Source organism: Physeter macrocephalus, chromosome 19, assembly GCF_002837175.3.
Source record: "Physeter macrocephalus isolate SW-GA chromosome 19, ASM283717v5, whole genome shotgun sequence".
Classification (NCBI taxonomy): domain Eukaryota; kingdom Metazoa; phylum Chordata; class Mammalia; order Artiodactyla; family Physeteridae; genus Physeter; species Physeter macrocephalus.
In genome coordinates, this window is record NC_041232.1 from 39565943 (window position 1) to 39585163 (window position 19221).

Consider the following 19221-nt stretch of genomic DNA (forward strand, 5'->3'; position numbering starts at 1 on the left):
GGTGCCATTGCTGTAACATAAAGATAAGGACTGAAGCAAATTCCACTCATAAGCTCATGAGCCAGTAAATTAGAACTATTCTTCATAACACAAAGCATTTTACCCTTCCAAAAATTTTTCTTAAAGGCAAGACAGGAGTTTTCTCTTGCAGAATTTTCCCCTCTTCAACTGCTTGAAGCTTTTCAACTGTTTGAATCTTGCTTGTTCACAGACTATTTATGACAGGAAGATATGCACATCATCTATAGCCTACAAAATAGCCACTGGTTTTTATCAGTTCCAGACTCAGATACATATTAAAGCATTTCAATAGAATATACAATACTATTTCTACAGATTGAGGAAAATCATTAAAATCTATATAAAGCTGAATAAATAATACAGTTGTCATTGAGGTTTTCTTGGAGACAATAACTTTGTTCAGAAATGTTTGCATGGTGTTAGGATGTCCTAATAATCCATCCACAACCACCACGTCTTTAAGTCTAAATGTAGGAATATCACTGCTTCTTACCCATCCACCCCTCCAGAGGAGGCCAACCTTCCCAAAAGATGCTTTATGGTACCCCACACTGACCCTTTACTGTTTGAAACAATAGCATTATCTGGGTGATTGTCTTATGTCTCTGTCCTCTAACAAATTGCAAGCTCCACCGACTGGGGTATTGTGTTTCTTGCCCATCATCATACTTCCACTCCAGACCACATCCTAGAGAGTCAATAAATATTTGTCAAGTGAATGAATAAGTGAATAAATAAATGAATGGGCAATAGCAATATTACATATTATTTTCTTGGATCTCTTGTTCTGAGATGGAGAAAATCAATTGAATGATACTTTTGTTATTATTTGCTATGAACTTTTACTCTTAATAGATTTTGAAGTTTCAAGGAGTTCCTACAGTAAGGCCCTCCCATCCACCCACTTTTTTGATGCATTCTGCATTTTCTTTATCTTCTGAGGAGGCATCTGCGTTAGTCTAAGAGAGCTGTAAACAGCAATTTTAAAAAAAATTGTGATCATTGTATTACACTGTGAAGAAAGGAAGCAAACTAGAAAATGATGCTTAACCCTTGCTTACTGCCCCACTCCGTACCATAGGATATCAAACCTCAACCAAATGCTCAGGTCTACAAACACCTTTCTCACTAGGAATTTGAAATATTGTTTCAAGGGGGAAATGTAAGTTTTTTAATAAAAGATCTCTACCTTATTCTATTGTCAACATGCACTATCACAGAATCATGCAGCAACTTGCAAAATACATGAACCACTGCTCGTAACACAAACAGCACCTACAGCCATTAGGACTTCATGTAACGATCCTAATTCTTCAATAATTTGGTGTTGTTTCTCCTGTTTATATGGGGACTTGCACTTTGCTTTACTGTTGGTCGAGGAAGGGGCTCAATATTTCTTTCATAAAGATCATTGTTTCCGTGGGATTTGGGGCTTTTCTCCCTCACCCACTTAAGGGATGCCTCTCTGCTGAAAACACATAAAATGGAGACGCACCTCTTCATTAAAAAACTTTAACCTCTCGCTAATGATGATATTAATACCCAGCGTGCGATAAACACCTGAGACGTACTTTGTCCTAAACAACACAGCCTTAGAGAACCTTGTAGTCAATAAAATAAAATACCCCTTTCTCTTTAATTAACATATGAAATAAACACAATCTGTGACACCTAGTGTGCAACAGCAATTAAGAGGCATTGCTTAGTTAAACCTCCTAATACCTCATTTAAATATGCAATTAAGGGATAATTGCCTTCAATCAATAAAAAAAAAATTGAAATATTTCGCAGAGGCTTCAATTATTTTTTGCTAGGCTTTCTGCTTTACACTTGGCCAGTGCTAAGCCTGGGAGCCTTCCTTACTGGTTCAGTTAAAGTGACATTACCCCCTTTCTTGGTCTTGGCTTTTAAGCAGGCTATTAACATGGCAAGAGACCAATAACAGTCCTAAGCCTTAGAAATCATCTCTTTTGGCCTCAGCTACAATTTCTACGGCTCTGAAATTGCCTCTTCGTGACTTGCCTTAGGTTATGTGCTTTGTTTTTACTCAGCTCTAAGCCCTCCATTTTCATCTCATTGCAAAGGAATCAACAGTGAAGGAGTAACAATTTGCTGCCCTTCCTAGTGAGGCATCAACTGCAGGAAAAGCAACATCATGGTCATCAAACATGTTGGTGCATTGACTTTGGCGGGGTTGGATTTTATCCCTTAACCTCCCTCCCCAAAATATGAGTTAAGAATGTATATATTTATACACTGTTATATACATAGAAAGAAATATTTTAAACTGAACCTTCGGACAAACCCCGGGAAGGGTGAGAAGTGAATTGGGAAGTAACCATAACCATCACCAGGAGGAATAACTGAGGAATAACTAAAGGGGTTAGGTGAGCGACCAGCAAAGCATACCAAATATTCTTCTTGGAAAAGTGCAAATTAAATAACACATTGGGTTGACAGGGAATGGTCTGAAGTGCTAAAGCTGACTAGCAAATGCAAATATTAAGTAATCATCTTATCAAATAAACCCTAAAATGAAAGTATATAATCAATCAGCAAGCAAATACCCCACAGACAAAGCCAAGTGAAAGATTAGGTAACATCTGATGAATTTAGGGCTGACTAAGCAGCTCCAATACATAATTCAGGCAGTAAAAACCACTGCAGCCTGAATTCTCTGAATGGGTGGCCCAGCATGTACCTAAACTTCTATTTCACTTTGGTTGAGCAGGTTTGACCTTAAAAGATCAATGTCATTTTGTTCTGCACATAAGAAGTAACATAATTATATAATGGCCCTGGATGTGAAAGATGTGTGCTCTTCAATTTGGAGTCCTCACCGCAGAGAGCTCAGAGAAGGCCATGCTGGGCCACGTTTACTGACCACACAGCCAGACCCAACAGAAGCCTCAGGAACAGATGAAATCTACAGAGCTTGGCAACTCTGTGCCTAAACTCCAACTTCTCCTTTCCTCCCTATTCAATCATACTTCCTGGTTCCATCAATTTAATCTGACGGAGACACATCTGGCTCTTCTCAGAGAACTGAGCCACCTCAATATCTGCAGACACATACACAAAATCTAACCTTAATTCTCTGTCCTACTGTCACCCTCTGAGTGATTCCAGGTTGTGACCTCATTTCCATGGGCAACCTTTCCACGGGCAAATACTAAGTCTTTTGGGCAAACTTTGTTTCTCAAACAAAGAGAACCAGTCTCAACCAATCTTCATTGATAATAACTGTACAATAATAATCCCAAGCATTGTTCTAACTGCATTTCATAGTCTATTTTGTTATGCTCATAACTCCAGGAGGAGGGTAAGTTGTCACCTTCATTTTACAGATGAAGAAATTGTGGCACTGAAAGGTGATATCACTAGAAGTAGCTGAGATTTAAACTTAAGACAGTTTTGTTCTAGAGTTTACAAACTTAGCTAGACAGACTCTCTAGAATCTCAGTTTTTGAAAGTGTGGCATGTTATCACTTGGAGTGAGGCAGTGGGTTTAAAATAATGTAAACTGTGTACTTCCAGGTTTCATTTTCATGGCTTAAAAGACTCTGAGTTGGAAAAATCCTACCGTGTTTCTTCTTTACCCACACACTAAGACCACACTCACAACACTTCTGACACCAGGTGTGTGGGTTTTCCACACATCATGCAATTCTCTTGACACCAGCTGGATGTCTTACAAATCAATTCAATTCTAACACTAACAGGAGTTAATGTAGGGCTCAGTCCCATGAGCCTCCCCCAGCTTCAGACCCAATCACAAGTAGTAGGTCCCCCAGTTACCCACAATTTCTTTCCGACTTGGTTACAAATCGTCAGTTCCTGTGACCATACCCCCTTAGATGTAATCATTCGCTAGAACAGCTCACAGAACTCAGGGAAACATTTACATACATTTACCAATTCACTATATAATAAAGGATATGATAAATAATATAGATGAACAGCCAGGTGAAGAGATACATGGGGCAAAGTCTGGAAGGGTCCCAAGCACAGGCGCTTCTGTCCCAGTGGAGTTGGGATGTGCCACCCACCTGGTATATGAATGTGTTCACCAACCCAGAAGCTCTTTAAACACCATATTTTTGGATTTTTATGGAGGCTTCATCCCATAGGCATGATGGATTATTAACTGTGACCAGCTCCTCTTCCCTTCCAAAGAACAGGGGATGGGGCTGAAAGTTCCAAGCTTCTAATCATGACTTGGTCTTTCTGGTGACCAGCCCCCATCCTGAAACCATTCGGGAGCCCACCAAGAGTTACCTCATTAAAACAAAAGACACTCCTATCAGCCAGTAAATTCTAAGGGATTTAGGGATAAGGAACTGGGGTCAAAGACTAAATATTAGAACAAAAGATGCTCCTAATGCTTTCATCCCTTAAGAAATTACAAGCGTTGGGGCTTCCCTGGTGGCACAGTGGTTAAGAATCAGCCTGCCAATGCAGGGGACACACGTTCAAGCCCTAGTCCGGGAAGATCCCACATGCCGCGGAGCAACTAAGCCCGTGCGCCACAACTACTGAGCCTGCGCTCTAGAGCCCGCAAGCCACAGATGCTACAACTACTGAGCCCCAGTGCTGCAACTACTGAAGCCCACGCAGCTAGAGCCTGTGCTCCGCAACAAGAGAAGCCACTGCAATAAGAAGCCCGCGCACTGCAGCGAAGAGTAGCCCTGGCTCACTGCAACTAGAGAAAGGCTGCGCACAGCAACAAAGACCAAACGCAGCCAAAAAAAAAAAAAAAAAAAAAAATTACAAGGGTTTCAGGAGCTGTGCCAGGAACCAGGGGCAGAGACCAATATATATGTGTTTCCTGTTATCTCCCAGATCCTCAAGAGAATTGAAACCACACCACAATATCCTGATTTTTATAAAACAATCTTCCATTTTTATAAAACAATCCTCTATTTCAATCAATTCATTCATTCACTATTCATTCATTCACTCAGTAAACATCATTGAGTCACTAAAATATTCATCAGGCATCACTATGTTAAACATGGAGATAAAGAGATGAACGGTCTTGCCTTCTCAATTCCCCAACCATTTTCCACACTGCATTAGAGAAATCTATTAGGTTGAGCGATATGAAATTGCCATTATTCAACTGTTTCTGACCTACAAAAAGCAGCAATCTGGCATAGTTCAACCTAATAAGACAAAAACCCTTTGATGGCTTCCCAACTTCTATAGGGCAAAGTTGAGTCTTCTGAGAATGTCAGAATTGGTCCCTGCTTACCCAGTCACATTCATCTCTTGCCATGCTGCTTTCCTCCTCACTTCTGCTCTTCCTCCTGTACGGTCCCTCTCACATGCCCTATGCCTTTGAGAGAGCTTCCTCCTGCCTAGTCTTGAGTGCCTACACATCTTGCTGGGTATGCCAAGAATGCAAGGCCCTGACCATTCTTTACCTCTGCCATTTCTCAGGTTTGTGTTTGCAGTGAACAATCTTCAGGGATAAGGTAGTGTCTCCCTCTGGGACAGCAAGCAGGCTTGCTTATTGCTTGTTATGAAACAGCAGGTTCCCCAAGCTCAGTGTTTCTCGGCTACAACACAAACCCATCTATGCCTGTGGCATTGTCCTAATGGACTTGGGAGACAAGGGAAACTGATAAACATGCTGATATACATGCTGCTTACTCTGCAGTGAATAATGAAGTCCTTTGTCTCTGACCCAGGAGTCTCATGTCTTCTGCCAGTACCCATGAAACAGTATTACACAAAATTATTAGAGTTTGAGAAGGGTAAAAGCAAGTCCTGGAACCGATACTCTTCTTTTACAACTCAGAGCAAGCATGTTCTATGTGAAACTCTGATTTTCTCAAGTGGAGTTCGTTACTTCATTCTTTGTAGCGCTACCATGCTCAGTGGACTCCCTCATTATTGTACTTAATAATACTAGTATTGCTAGAGAAATATGCAGCTATGGGCAGTGGGCTCCGTGACAGTGAGAGCCATAGTTTTTCTTGTTGTTGTTGTTGTTATTCCTGAGTACTGTTCATTCAAAAAATGTTGAGTTAAATTGCTGAATGAATAGTACAGTATCCCTGCTCTTTAGAAGCTTGTAACTTACATTTGGTTTTTGTTGTTTTGGTTAACTTTTTGTTTGTTTATAAAGGGTAGGTTTTTTTGCGGGGGGGGGGTAAGGAATAAAAGTATGATTTTCTTTTTAAAAATACAAACTAATATAGTATATATTGTGCTATTATAAAAGTAAAATTCCTTGCTCTTTTCATTAGCACCGTACTTCAGAGGTAGCTGCTGGGTTGGTATATGGCCTTCCATATATTTTCTATGCATATTCAAACATTTATTTCCACTTATTTTCTTTACATTAAGTTAAATCATACCATAAATATACTGACCTATTTTTTTCCACTTAACAACATATTGTGGATATCTTTTTAAGTTAGCATTCACCTCATTATTTTTAATGGCTGTGTGGTATTTGTTTACTAGTTTAAGGTCAGAGGCTGCATTATCTATTTAACTAATTCTCCAAAAATGAACATTTGGCTTTTTTCTTTTTTCTTGCTATTTATGATATACAAGTAAGTCTGCAGCAAACTTTTTTTTTGGCCGCACCAAGTGGCATACAGGATCTTAGTTCCCCGACCAGGGATCGAACCCATGCCTCCTGCAGCGTAAGCATGGAGTCAACCACTGGACCACCAGGGAAGTCCCTGCAGCAAACATTTTTATTTATTTTTTTAACATCTTTATTGCAGTATAATTGCTTTACAATGGTGTGTTAGTTTCTGCTTTATAACAAAGTGAATCAGTTATACATATACATATGTTCCCATCTCTCTTCCCTCTTGTGTCTCCCTCCCTCCCACCCTCCCTATCTCACCCCTCTAGGTGGTCACAAAGCACCGAGTGATCTCCCTGTGTTACGCGGCTGCTTCCCACGAGCTATCTATTTTACGTTTGGTAGTGTATATATGTCCATGCCACTCTCTCACTTTGTCACAGCTTACCCTTCCCCCTCCCCATATCCTCGTTTCTAGAGTTTTTGATGATGGCCAATCTGACCGGTGTGAGATGATATCTCATTGTAGTTTTGATTTGTATTTCTCTAATGATTAATGATGTTGAGCATTCTTTCATGTGTTTGTTGGCAATCTGTATATCTTCTTTGGAGAAATGTCTATTTAGGTCTTCTGCCCATTTTTGGATTGGGTTGTTTGTTTTTTTGTTATTGAGTGCAGCAAACATTTTTATTTGCATTTCTGTGCCTGATTGTTAGTCTATCTGCCAAGGAAATTTCTAGAAGTAGAGTTGCTTGGTAAAGGTTATGAATTTTAAGTTTTTTATGTATACATATCAATTGCTGTATTGCTCTCCCAAAGTATGTACCAATTTACACTTCCACCAAAAAGCCTGAGTGTGGTTGTTTCTCCACATCCTCTCTAATACCAGACATTGTTAAAATGTTTGTGTTTTCCAAAAGAATATCTCAATCTCTAACTTCTGTTTATGCAACTATATTTTATATGTCTTGCTATTTGTCTTTTCTGTGAATTACTTATTTCTTTCCTTTCTAAGATACTCTGGTTTCTCTTTTTTTTTTTTTTTTTTTTTTGGTAAAGAAAATGCAGCTTTATTTACTTACTTGTTTGATACCTCATCTTCCCTCTGAGCTTTTTCCTGCTGGGCAGAATCTTTTAATTCAACAGGTAAACTTAATCCAATGAATCTTCTGATTGATTTTCAAGAGTGCTTTGTGAATTAATAAAATTCACACTTTGTCATATGTATTGCATAAACTTCTTCAGTTTATCTTTTAATCTTTCTTATGATACTTTATAATCTATATAGAAATTTTTTATTTTTTTATAATCAAATGTTTTTTCTTTATAACTTCTAGGTTTATACAGTTGTTTGTTTTTCCTGTTTTTTTACATTTTTGCTCCATTTTGAATTTATTTTGAGCTATGATACGAGTTAGGAATCCTACTTTTTCATATTTTTTTAATAATTGCATTCTAGATGTTTTTATTTTTTTATTTTTTATTTTATTTATTTTTTTTAGATGTTTTTAAAAGTTGATAACTCTTCCCAAATACACTCACTATACATGTATATTTCCTGCCCTCTCTTCATTATGAAGACAATATTGAAATGAATTTTTTATACAGAATATTTGTGGAGTTACAAGTACTTTTTGTACAAGCAGTACAATGAAGAGGATTAATATTTACTACAGAAATTGATACAAATTGTTGCTATCCTCTCCAAGGCATTTCAGATGTTTTGGCTTCCCCTGAATAAAAGAATACTTTAAATGAGAAAACCATTTTTTTATTTTTTATTTTATTTATTTTTTTTAGATGTTTTTAAAAGTTGATAACTCTTCCCAAATACAGACACTCACTATACATGTATATTTCCTGCCCTCTCTTCATTATGAAGACAATGTTGAAATGAATTTTTTATACAGAATATTTGTGGAGTTACAAGTACTTTTTGTACAAGCAGTACAATGAAGAGGATTAATATTTACTACAGAAATTGATACAAATTGTTGCTATCCTCTCCAAGGCATTTCAGATGTTTTGGCTTCCCCTGAATAAAAGAATACTTTAAATGAGAAAACCATTGTTAGGATTTGGTACCAGCTTATGAGGCAGATAATTCCTTGCTATGATAGTTGATCCTTCTTAAGGTCACCAAAGGTGGCAGAGAGGTTCAGGAAAGGAACTGAGATTCTGGAAGTCTGGACTCTGGCCCTGCATTGGGTACCCAGTGAGCTTGTGGTCCAGCCTGTTACAGCTCAAGGAGAAAACCAAAAGATGGAGCCAAAAGAAGGCAGATGTCTGGGAGAAACCAAAGCAGCTGGGATGGGATTATAAAAAGAGGTATCAAAACCTGACAGAGGGGAATTGGAGAAACAGCACATAATTTGTAAAGGGTACTGAGAGCTGGATTCCTGCCAGTCAAACAGGAGCCCCCCCCGCCCCAACCTTGCCTTCCCTGGGCTGACTGTAGATTCTGTCCCAGGCTCCCTGTGCACCTGAGTCCCTAAGCCTCTAAGAATCTGTTCCTCATCTAGTCAATAAAAGAGTGCGTTGGTTCAGTAGTTATAGATCATTTACCATGTGCAGGTACCACACTAGATCTGGTCCTTACCTTCTCAGAGTTTCCATTCTAGCAAGGAAGATAAACATTAAACCATTTATTTGATCATCCATTTCTCATTATAACAAAAGAGTAGGCAGAATGCTATGAGAGTAACTAGGTAACTAACTGGACCCATTCCAAGGGCTGAGGAAAGTCTTCTTTGTTGAGCTGAATTCAAAAGGATGCTCAGGAATTAATTTACTAGGGTGGAAGTGGGGTGCACAGCTGACAGGGGAAACTGCCAAGCAACGGCTGGGAAGCAGGAAGGAGCATGAATGGTGCTTCCTGCCCCAGATCTCACATACGATAAGAGGATGTGAAGGTACAAATTCTACCCAGTGTGGGGAGTTCCACTTTGGTCCAGATCCAGGACATGGTCGGTATGCTCTGTGGTTTACAGGACTGAGCAGGTGCATATATGAGTCTTCTCCTGTCTCTCCTGCAAAGCATTCGCTCACCAGTAGAAGCCCAGTGACTTCTCCCTAGGCATGAATTACCCATATCTCTTACCCAAAACCATTTGCCACCTGAGTTAGTGGTTCCCGTACCTGGTTGTGAATAGGAATCATCCAGAATATTTTAAACCTCCAAATTTTCTGGCCCCATTTCCAGAGATTCTGATTCAGTAGGAGGTCTGGGGTGAGGCCAGGGAATTGTTTTGTGGTTGTCATTATTTGTGCTGTTGCTGGTGCTTGTGTGTGTGTGTGCACATAAGTGTACACGTCCACGTGTGTGTCTGGCTATTAGGCTTACCAGGTAATTCTGACACAGCTAGGTCTGAGAATCTGGCTTTCAATCTGAGAATCAGGATTTCAATTTGTGTTTCTTCTTATGTGTGTAGGCCTAATTTTCCTAAGTAGATATTAAGCTCCTGGGGCAAAAACTGTGTTTTACGTGTGTGTGTGTCCCTTGCTCAGCACCTGGCAGCATGCACTGTGTCTAATACAGACTTTGTAAAAGTACATTGAGGTAGAAATGAAACCTGGACCTTCCAAGGCAAGAGCATGACCACACCCATATGTGATCCACAATGACACCTGTAGTCACTGCTGGCTCCTTGATTCCACATGCCCTAGTGATATGGGGCCAAAAGCCTCCCATGACTTGCAGCATACTGGCAGCTTCAAGCACAACCTCTCCAAGAGCTCTCTGCTTTGTTTGCTTGTTGAGCTGAGTTGAAATCCAAATTCAACTGTGAATCATTAAAAGGGGGATTTTTCTTAAAACCAATGATTTGTCTTTGGACAACTGGCAGCCCCGGCCCCTGCTTGAGCCACATTAATTTCAGCGAGAGTTGTCTGGGACGGAGGAAAGCCAGCTGGGGCTGCCAGCTTTTAACTCCTGCTCAGGGGGGCTTAAAGAGGCAGTCCTGGGGTTCCTGCAGCCATGTCCTTCTTTAAAATCAATTAAAAAGAGCAGAAAATGCAAAACCAATTGTAGGAAAAAATACTCTCTAGGTGATCTCAGTTTTTACAAGGGTAGCTTTGCTTTTCCTGAGACATGTGGGCAACGGTGTCCCTACCTGAATCTGATCTAGGGGAGTGACTTGAGACATTTGCTTAAGTGAGAACATTTTGTTAACCAGAAAATTGGTCCCTTTGCCTCTCTGTTTTTATATATATATTAGTATGCTTTACTTTCTCTATTTTTTTTCTTAAATGGTACTTATACATACATCCTATTGATGTTTTATTCATGTGGACAAACTGCTTTCATCATGTGAATGTACAATAGCTGGAAGTCAATGGAAATCAAACAGCTGTACCTCTATGCAATGCTTTAAAAAATCACAGGACTGATAATAGCAACTTTTGAGACTGCCAGTGTTAAGATAGAGTCATTCAAACTTTATACTTCAATGTACAATGTGCATATTCATCTTCTAACCCTCAAAGACTCATCACCATCTGTTTTCATAAATAGGATGAACCTATGATCCGCTCAACATAAGAGCATAAAATCCTCATTTGTTCCTGCCCTGTAACATCACAAAAGGCAAGTAGAATTGGGCAACTGTGAACCAGGAGTACCTGCTGTGTAGCAGGCACTGTGCTGGCCTGAGAGAGACATGGAGCTGATAAGACAAGACTCACTCCCAAAGCACCCCCCATGGAAGAGGCACTCATTTCAACCACCTTGAGAAATCTCAGGAGAGAAGGGATGGACACAGGTCATGAGAGGAGAAAATCCATAGTTGCAACATGGGTGCTACCTAAGAACCCCACAAAAGTTTTCTCAACCGTTTGGGAAAGAGGGGAAGCATGAAATGTTCACCTAAAAATATAAGGCAAGGATACACAGAGGATGAAAAAAAAACCCTGAAATTTGTAAGGAATGAAATGATGAGTTTTAAAGATCATGAGAGTAAATTAGATATATTTACTCAAGACTTGTACTGACATATTTAGTTGATTGTCTATGCAAACAACTTAAATAAATTAAAACCCCTTTTTGAAAAATTATAATAGCTACTAGAACTAAAATCTTTGTTATGCATTCTGAAACCCACCCTGGCCAGCCACCCTGGACACTACCAGCCCAGGCATCTGGCCTCAGAGCTCACGTCCCTGCCTCACAGAGAATCCTGTTCATGGATCCTTCTTTACAGAGGCTCACACCTGTAAGCCTACTCCGGTCCAAATGTCCTACATTCCTTCATTCCCTCTGAATACAAACAAATACATATTGATTGAGTTACTTTGATGCAGCTACATTGATTTTTCATTTGTTTAATTTTTTTGTATGTTTATGTCTTTTATGTACACCAAGAAACTGTACATCAAGCATTGGGTTGTTAGATCTTCAAGAGCAGAAACAATGTGTTCTGCTTCTTTTATATCTCTCCTAAGTATTAAATGTTGTTAGTTAGATGAAGGAGAGATTAATCTAAGGTTAGAAAATAAGTGTAATTAGAGGATTAATCACAGAGGTGGGAAAGAAGGAAGGGTGATTTAGGAACCATACTTTGGCTATGAAACCTGATTATGGGCAAAATGGCAACAGCGTATTTTTTATTAAGTTGTACAAGGAGTGAAGGAAAGAAAATGAAGATCCTAGGCCGAAAACAAAACAAAAAACCTTAGAAATAAGTTTTAACTATTATGATTTCAGCAAAAGTTATGGGATGCTACCTTTACTGCTGGGAGAGCTAAAGTTTTCAATAGAGAACCCAAGAAGCTAAGTGTTAGAGCTGTGAAGGTCTCCTTTGTTAGGCTGTGGTTGCTGGTGTTCAGCACCTGAAGAGCCTTAGCAACCTCTGGCAAGATGCCCATACCTGCCAGACCACTTTGGCCCCAACCATGATGACTGCTTAAAACTGGAGCAGCATGTCTAGAGCTCAATGCAGAAGGCAATGGGTATGGCACCAATACGTGCACTTGCAAGTGTTCGAGCTGCCATCACTCCTCAGGGTCCTCCTCTTTGAATCCAATTCTCTCACCTGATTCCTTGTTTGTGGTTGGTTTATCCACCCTCACCCACCACCTGGCTACAGTCCCCTCTAGTCTAGGCACATGAGTAGTGGTAGATAGATAAATGATAGATGATAGATAGACAGTTAGATAGACAGATGGATGATAAAGAGAATATATATAGTTCAGTTACTCATCAGTATAAAGTTTCTCTGACGACCTCCTGTCTCTAGGCAGCTGTTACAATTCGGCGTTCCATTGGCTCCCTCAGATTCTTTCAAGGTGTTTAGCCCTTCTACAGATGACTCCCATCCTTGACCTTACTGAGCAAGGCACACTATCTGATGCTCAACCGTACAAGGTTGCTCATGATAGCATCTTTCCAATTTCTTGGATTCCCCTTCAAGCAGTAAGACTCTTATTAAACAGAGACCAACAGATAATATCTCCCTAGGGAAAATATGTCTCTGAGTATTCCTGATATTCAACTTCCTTATTAAGGAACTGGAGTTTCCAGAGATGGAAGCTGTTTTCCTGTTCTTATTGTTGCCCTTGTTCTTTTCTTTTCTTTTAGCTTTAAAATCAAAACAAACAAACAAAAAAAACACTGCAAGGGGACAGGATATCTAGTTAGATACTCAGGTGGTGGGAAGTGAAACAAATAAAAGAAATTCACCATGAGCTTTCCAGGCCCAGAAACTTTTAGTGGAAGCCCATGTCCAAGAGATAACATTTTATACAAGGTCATAATTTCTAGTCCCTGTTTTGACTTCGTATTTAACAGAAGTCTCTCATCTGAAGTCTAACGTGTCCGTCTGGTATTATATTTTCTGTATTCTCTCCTTCTGATCTCCAGTATACTTTTCTATCTTCTAAAAGAACCATGGCAATTACATCACAATTGTTCTCCTCATCTCTTCCATTTGTCTATGCCTCAATTCCAACCAAGTTTATCTCCTCTCTACTTCAACCACCACACCCTGAACTTCATCATCACCTGAATTCTATCATCTTCAAGATCTGTAACTCTGATCTGTTTTCAATTCTTTAACTTCTTTCCTCCCAAAAGTGGCTCTATTTTTAACAACTTGTCTTATGCTCATATTTTTCTACAGAAACTTCTTGAGGATGACGAATGTCCTCCTTTCCTTCCTAATAGCTGGTGCTCATCCTATCAGACTTCTTTATAGCTGACAGTATCGAACAGCCTGTTTTTCTTGAAACTCCCTCATCACTTAGTTTCTGTCATCCAATAAGGGTTCTCTTCCTTTCTGACCTTTCCATCTCAAACTTTTGCACTGATTGGCCTTGACCTGCCTCCCCCAGAGTTCTCTCCACTACCTCTTCTCTTCCCTTCTAACTTTCTGTCCTATCCCACAGTGATCTCAAATCTGCACCTGTCATCTTCTTTCTCAATGCTAGACATGCATTTCCAACTCTCTACCTGAAAATCCAAGCCACCATGGCACCTAACATGTATTTATTGCTTAGTAAATATTTACTAAATTGAAATTAGTAAATAGTAAATACTTATTAAGCACTAATTATGTGCTAGGCACCATGGCAAGGACACAGATGAAAATATACATCTTGTAAGCTACAGAGATAATGATTGTGTGAGACCCTGGCTAACCAGAGAATGAAGTACCATGGGCCAGAATTTGTCCTTAGTTTCCCTCAAAAGGCAAGTTCTCAGGGACAAATAAGGGAAAATGGGCTAAAATTGTACCTTAAAATTCAAATTTGTTCTGGATAGAATCTTATACAAGAGCACAATCCTGGAGTGTATTTTCACATGGTCCAAGGAAATTACGAATGATTCCTCTAGAAAACATTAAGATATACAGCAAGAGGTGGAAAGCTATAACCTGCAAGCTAAATCCAACTTGCTGTTTTTGTAAATAAAGTCTTATTGGAACACAGCCATACTCATTCATGACCATCCTGTTTATGACTGTTTTTTTTACTACAGTGGCAACGTAGTTGTACAGAAAACACATGGCCCACAAACTCTAAAATATCTACCATCTGGCCCTTTAAGAAAAATCTTTGCCAACTCTTGCTGTACAGTTGGCAACCCCAACTTCCATATTATAAATATAACCTGGGGTGTTTCTTAAAAGAATGTATTTCTAGATCCAGACCTGAGAATTAGAACTTCTAGGGGAAGAACCTGGGACTCAGGATTTTCAATAGGCACTACAGGTGGCCTTGGGATCAGGCAAGTTTGGAGAACCCTGGCAGCATTTTTTAAAGCTTAACCTTTAGAATCTTAGAGCTTTGGATTTATATCTCAACTCCATCATTTCTAATTCTTTTACCCTGGACAACGTACTTGCCTTTCTGAGCCTCAGTTTTCTTAATGAAGTGGGGGAATAAATGTACCTTGCTCATAGAGTTGTTGGGGGGATTAAATGAGAAAATTCTTTGTGAAAATATGTGGTACATGCTATCAGGTTTGATAAGCATTTTATCACCATCAACATCATCATTATCACCAACATCATTACTTTCTCCTCTTCCTCTTCTTTAATATGCTCTACCTGCTTAGAAAGTTTTTGGTGTGATTCTACTTGAAAATGGTGGATTAGTTTGCCTGCAGAAGTTCATGAATCCTGAGTTCCACTTTCTTTTTTTTTAAGTGTAAAAATGTTCAGCAAATAAATCTTTCAGTGATTTATAACATCTTTTATTTAAGGAGTACAAAGTACCTCACAAACGAGTGTGATGGGGGAGATGGAGAAGGTACACTGACCTATCCCAATCACACAGCAAATTCAGGAACAGAATATCCAATGCCTAACTCCCAGCCAATACCTTATCTCAAATACCAACACACCTTTCCAGATTAGTCTCATTATCATTTATTTATTACCCTCTTGAAGACAGGATACAACAAGCCTATCAACAAAAAACCTTTTACAGGTCCACAGAATGCTCACAAGGCTCCTCCATCTTTACCAGTGTTGGAATGTTGATGTGGTGAGGGCAGTGGACTTGCCCAAAGAACCCCAGAGTTACTTTGGTGGTGTCACTCCCTTTCTCGGAACATTTCAGTCGGCCTCAGATGATCCTCAACGAGATTTAAATTTCTCATGATGAGCTTTAAATTCCACCCCTTTCCTGTATCTGACTGCTCTCATCCCTCTCTTTATTCATTTATATCTCACCTTGTGGTATTCACTCCAGCCGAGGAAATCTGCCACAGCCCACCTGCACAAAACCCAGACATTTCTACTGGATCTTAGATTCCATTAAAAGAAGAAAAGGGCCCTGAACAAGAGGGATGATGGTCTTAACAATACTCTCCTCTGGTCAAACCACACTTGGGAAATTATGTTCCATTCTGGAAGGAATGTTCTCAGAGGAGTTTAGAAAAACAGGTGGCCATCCAGAGGAGAAGCTCCAGCTTATAAGGAGATAAATAGCTCTGTGAGCTTGCAACAAGACAGCATCTTTCGGATACTTGAAGGACTGTCATATTGAGAGAGGGTTAGACTAACTCTGAATGGCTCCAGAGATTTGAAATCAACACAATGAATTTCCTGATGTTTCAGGAAAGCAGATTATTGCGCCATATAGGGGGAAAATTTCACAATAAATTGAGCTGTCCAACACTGGAATATACTGTTTGGGGAAGTATGTGATCTGGCTGTGATCAAGTTTGTAAAGGATGTTGTAGTAGTGATACATATTTCTGACATAAAGTGGAATTAGATGACTTTTAGAGTAGAGCTAATTGGTTAACAGCACAGCCTTTTGATCCAAACTGTCTGGGCTTGAATCCTACTCCAGCCTTACACACAGCATGACTTAAACTTCTCTCCGTGCTTCAGTTTCTTCATGATAACAGTACCAATCTTATAGTGTTACAGAAAGGGATTAAATGAATGAAAGTAAAGGACTTAGAACAGAGGCTGACATGTAGTAAGCACTGCATTAGTGTTTTTAGTATTTCATGATTTTTATGACCCAGGAACTACCATTGTGTGAACTTTAGATGCATCAAAGCTCCTACTTTTTTCTGCAGAACACAGAACAACCAACAGCAGTTAGCTTTACACAAATGCAGCATATCCTTCTCTCCACTGAGGTCATGAGAAAGGAAGATTAGAGGGCCCAGGACTAGACTCAGCATCTAGAACATGCAAAGAAAGGGAAGGGAGGATTCTCAGCCACTTTCTTCTCCAGGATTCCAGCCATGGGTGGTGTTTCAGGGAAACAGCTCAACAGAAAGAAATCTAATCACAACAGAAGACACCATATTCAGTTCTAAACTGCACCTAGCACACAGATGGCACTCGAAAGCATAAATACAGCTATAGTGCAAATCAACTGGGCCTGTGGACCAGGAGCTGAAAGAAATTAGACTAAACTCTAAAGAAACCAGACCATGGCTAAAAAGAAATTTCAATAAAATTATCTGAGGTTTTCACTAACACAGCAGTCAGTCATCCACACATAGTCCACCTAGTTGTCAGTCAGTTGCTTATCTCTAGAATGCACAGATCAGCTCATGCCCCTCCCCTTCTTTAGAGCCTCCTGGACTCCCCACTTCTTACACTACCAAGGCCAAATCTCCTAGCAGAGCTTCCAATCCCTTCACTGTTGGTCCCTTTCCCACATATCTAACTTCTTCTCACCCTGGACTCTGGGAAGCCACAGGAAACCACAACCATTCCTGGAAATGGCTGACCTTTATATCCTCACTTCCAGCTCCCCTGTATCTGGCTAAACCCCACCCCTTCTAAAGACCCAGCTTTCCCTAACCCTCCAGATAGAGGCCATCACCCCCTTCTTTCACTTTGTAACACCTCTATTACTTAAGCATTATATTATGATTATTTATTTTCCATGTTTGTCTCATCAACTAGACTATGAGTTTCTTGAGAAGAGGGATTATAACTTATTTTTCTGCACACCCCCAGCATTTAGCATCATTTCTGCAGACAAAAAGCTGTCAATATTTTTCTTGAATTAATAAAGGAATGAAGGAAAGAAGAATGAGTCTAAGTAGACCCAGGGTCCTAGTAGCCTAGCCTATTGAATCCCTGAATCAATTCAGAACCTATAGGTTTTCAGTTTAATTCAATCTAAGCTGTGCCTGGCACCCCATGCATATTTTTAGTGGTACTTCAATAAAAGAAGCATACCTCACTCCCTTTAATATATAAATCTTAACTCCAAACTTCCAGCAACCTCCCTACTTCTGTAAATAGCCAAGATTCCCTTCTCAAGCTCTGCAGAGTTGACATTGTTTTTGCCTGTGGTGTAATGGTTTCTGCCCTTTTTGTTTCTGTTTATTTGCGTTCGTTCTGTCTCCTTCATTACACTTTAAGTCTCTACCTATAAGTGTTGACTTCTTTTGTAACTCACCCCAGTGTACCAGATATACATGGATGACTGACTGCCATATTAGTGAATAATGTTTGATATTTTATTGAAATTCGTTTTTACTCATGGTCTGATTTCTTTAGGGTTTAGCCTAATTTCTTTCAGCTCCTGGACTGCAGGCCCATGTTGATTTGCATTATGGCTGTATTAATGCTTTTGAATGCTATCCATGTGCTAGATGCTGTTTAGAACTAAATAAAATGCCTTGCCCTAGTGATCTGTTTTCTTTCAACTTGGCAGATTTGTGTGACCCCTGTGTTTCTAGGAGCTAAAATTGTCAAGACTCTTAATGCACCTCTTTGTTCGGGCAATGGCATGCCTGAATAGCTGTCGTTCAGAGAATAGCATTTGTAGACACAACTGCTGCTGAAAAGGGAAACTCTATACACGGACTATTTCACTGGGAACAAGGCAGCAAAAAGAGCCACTATTGTTCTCCATTAAAAGACATAAACGAAACCTAGTGTATTAATTTGATCCGGAACATGATGCAGCACCTTACTTTAAATCTGGACATGATTGTATCTATACTGTCCACGTCAGTGCAGTTCTGATCCCAATCAGTGTTTGTGATCACCCCCTAAGGCATCCAGTGTAGAAAAGATCTGGCCCCTGCTTCAAGGAACTTCCAAGATGGCTTTGAGTAAACAGCGCTAGCCACAGTGTGAAACTCCCCAGGTCCTTGTCACACTCCCGAGTGTTGTAAGCTCAGGCTTATCTCGACACTGTAAAAACCACAGACAGCTACAGTCCAAAAGAACAAGAAACTTAGGATACTTCTTTGAAACTTGGATTTGTGCCACTACAGTTTTGCAAAAGTTGGAGATGGAGAGGGCACATCTGTCCCTCTCTTGCCAGTGAAATAAGGCTCCTCAGTGTGTTTGTTCACGGCTGTGTTTTAACTACAGAGGGACTGAGCGTAAGGCATTTGCCACTTTGGCTACACTGAATCTTCTGGCTCAAATGCATTTGCCAAACCTCTCATCACATGACAGACACATTAAAAAACTGAAATTCAGCTGCCTTTCTTTTTAGAACATTTGTCTAATATACAATTCTAGAGTAGTTCATTTCAAAAACTATGGACAAAAAAACAAGGTATGCCTTACCTAAAAATAGAATAAATAACAGGTTAGAAAAATTTCAAGCTAATCCTATGGTCTAGATACTTACCCTCCTTCTCCTGAAAATATCCTGGTGGAGCAATCCACTACAGATTCCAGGAAAAATCAAAAAGTAATTATTTTTAAAAAATCAA

At 39.6% G+C, this 19221-nt stretch overlaps 1 long non-coding RNA gene across 1 annotated transcript in view; it reads right to left on the reverse strand.

The window, feature by feature from the left end:
- The window catches only part of LOC114484393 (uncharacterized), a 231349-nt gene that overhangs the window by 61705 nt on the left and 150423 nt on the right, over window positions 1-19221 (reverse strand). The window lies entirely within an intron of this gene.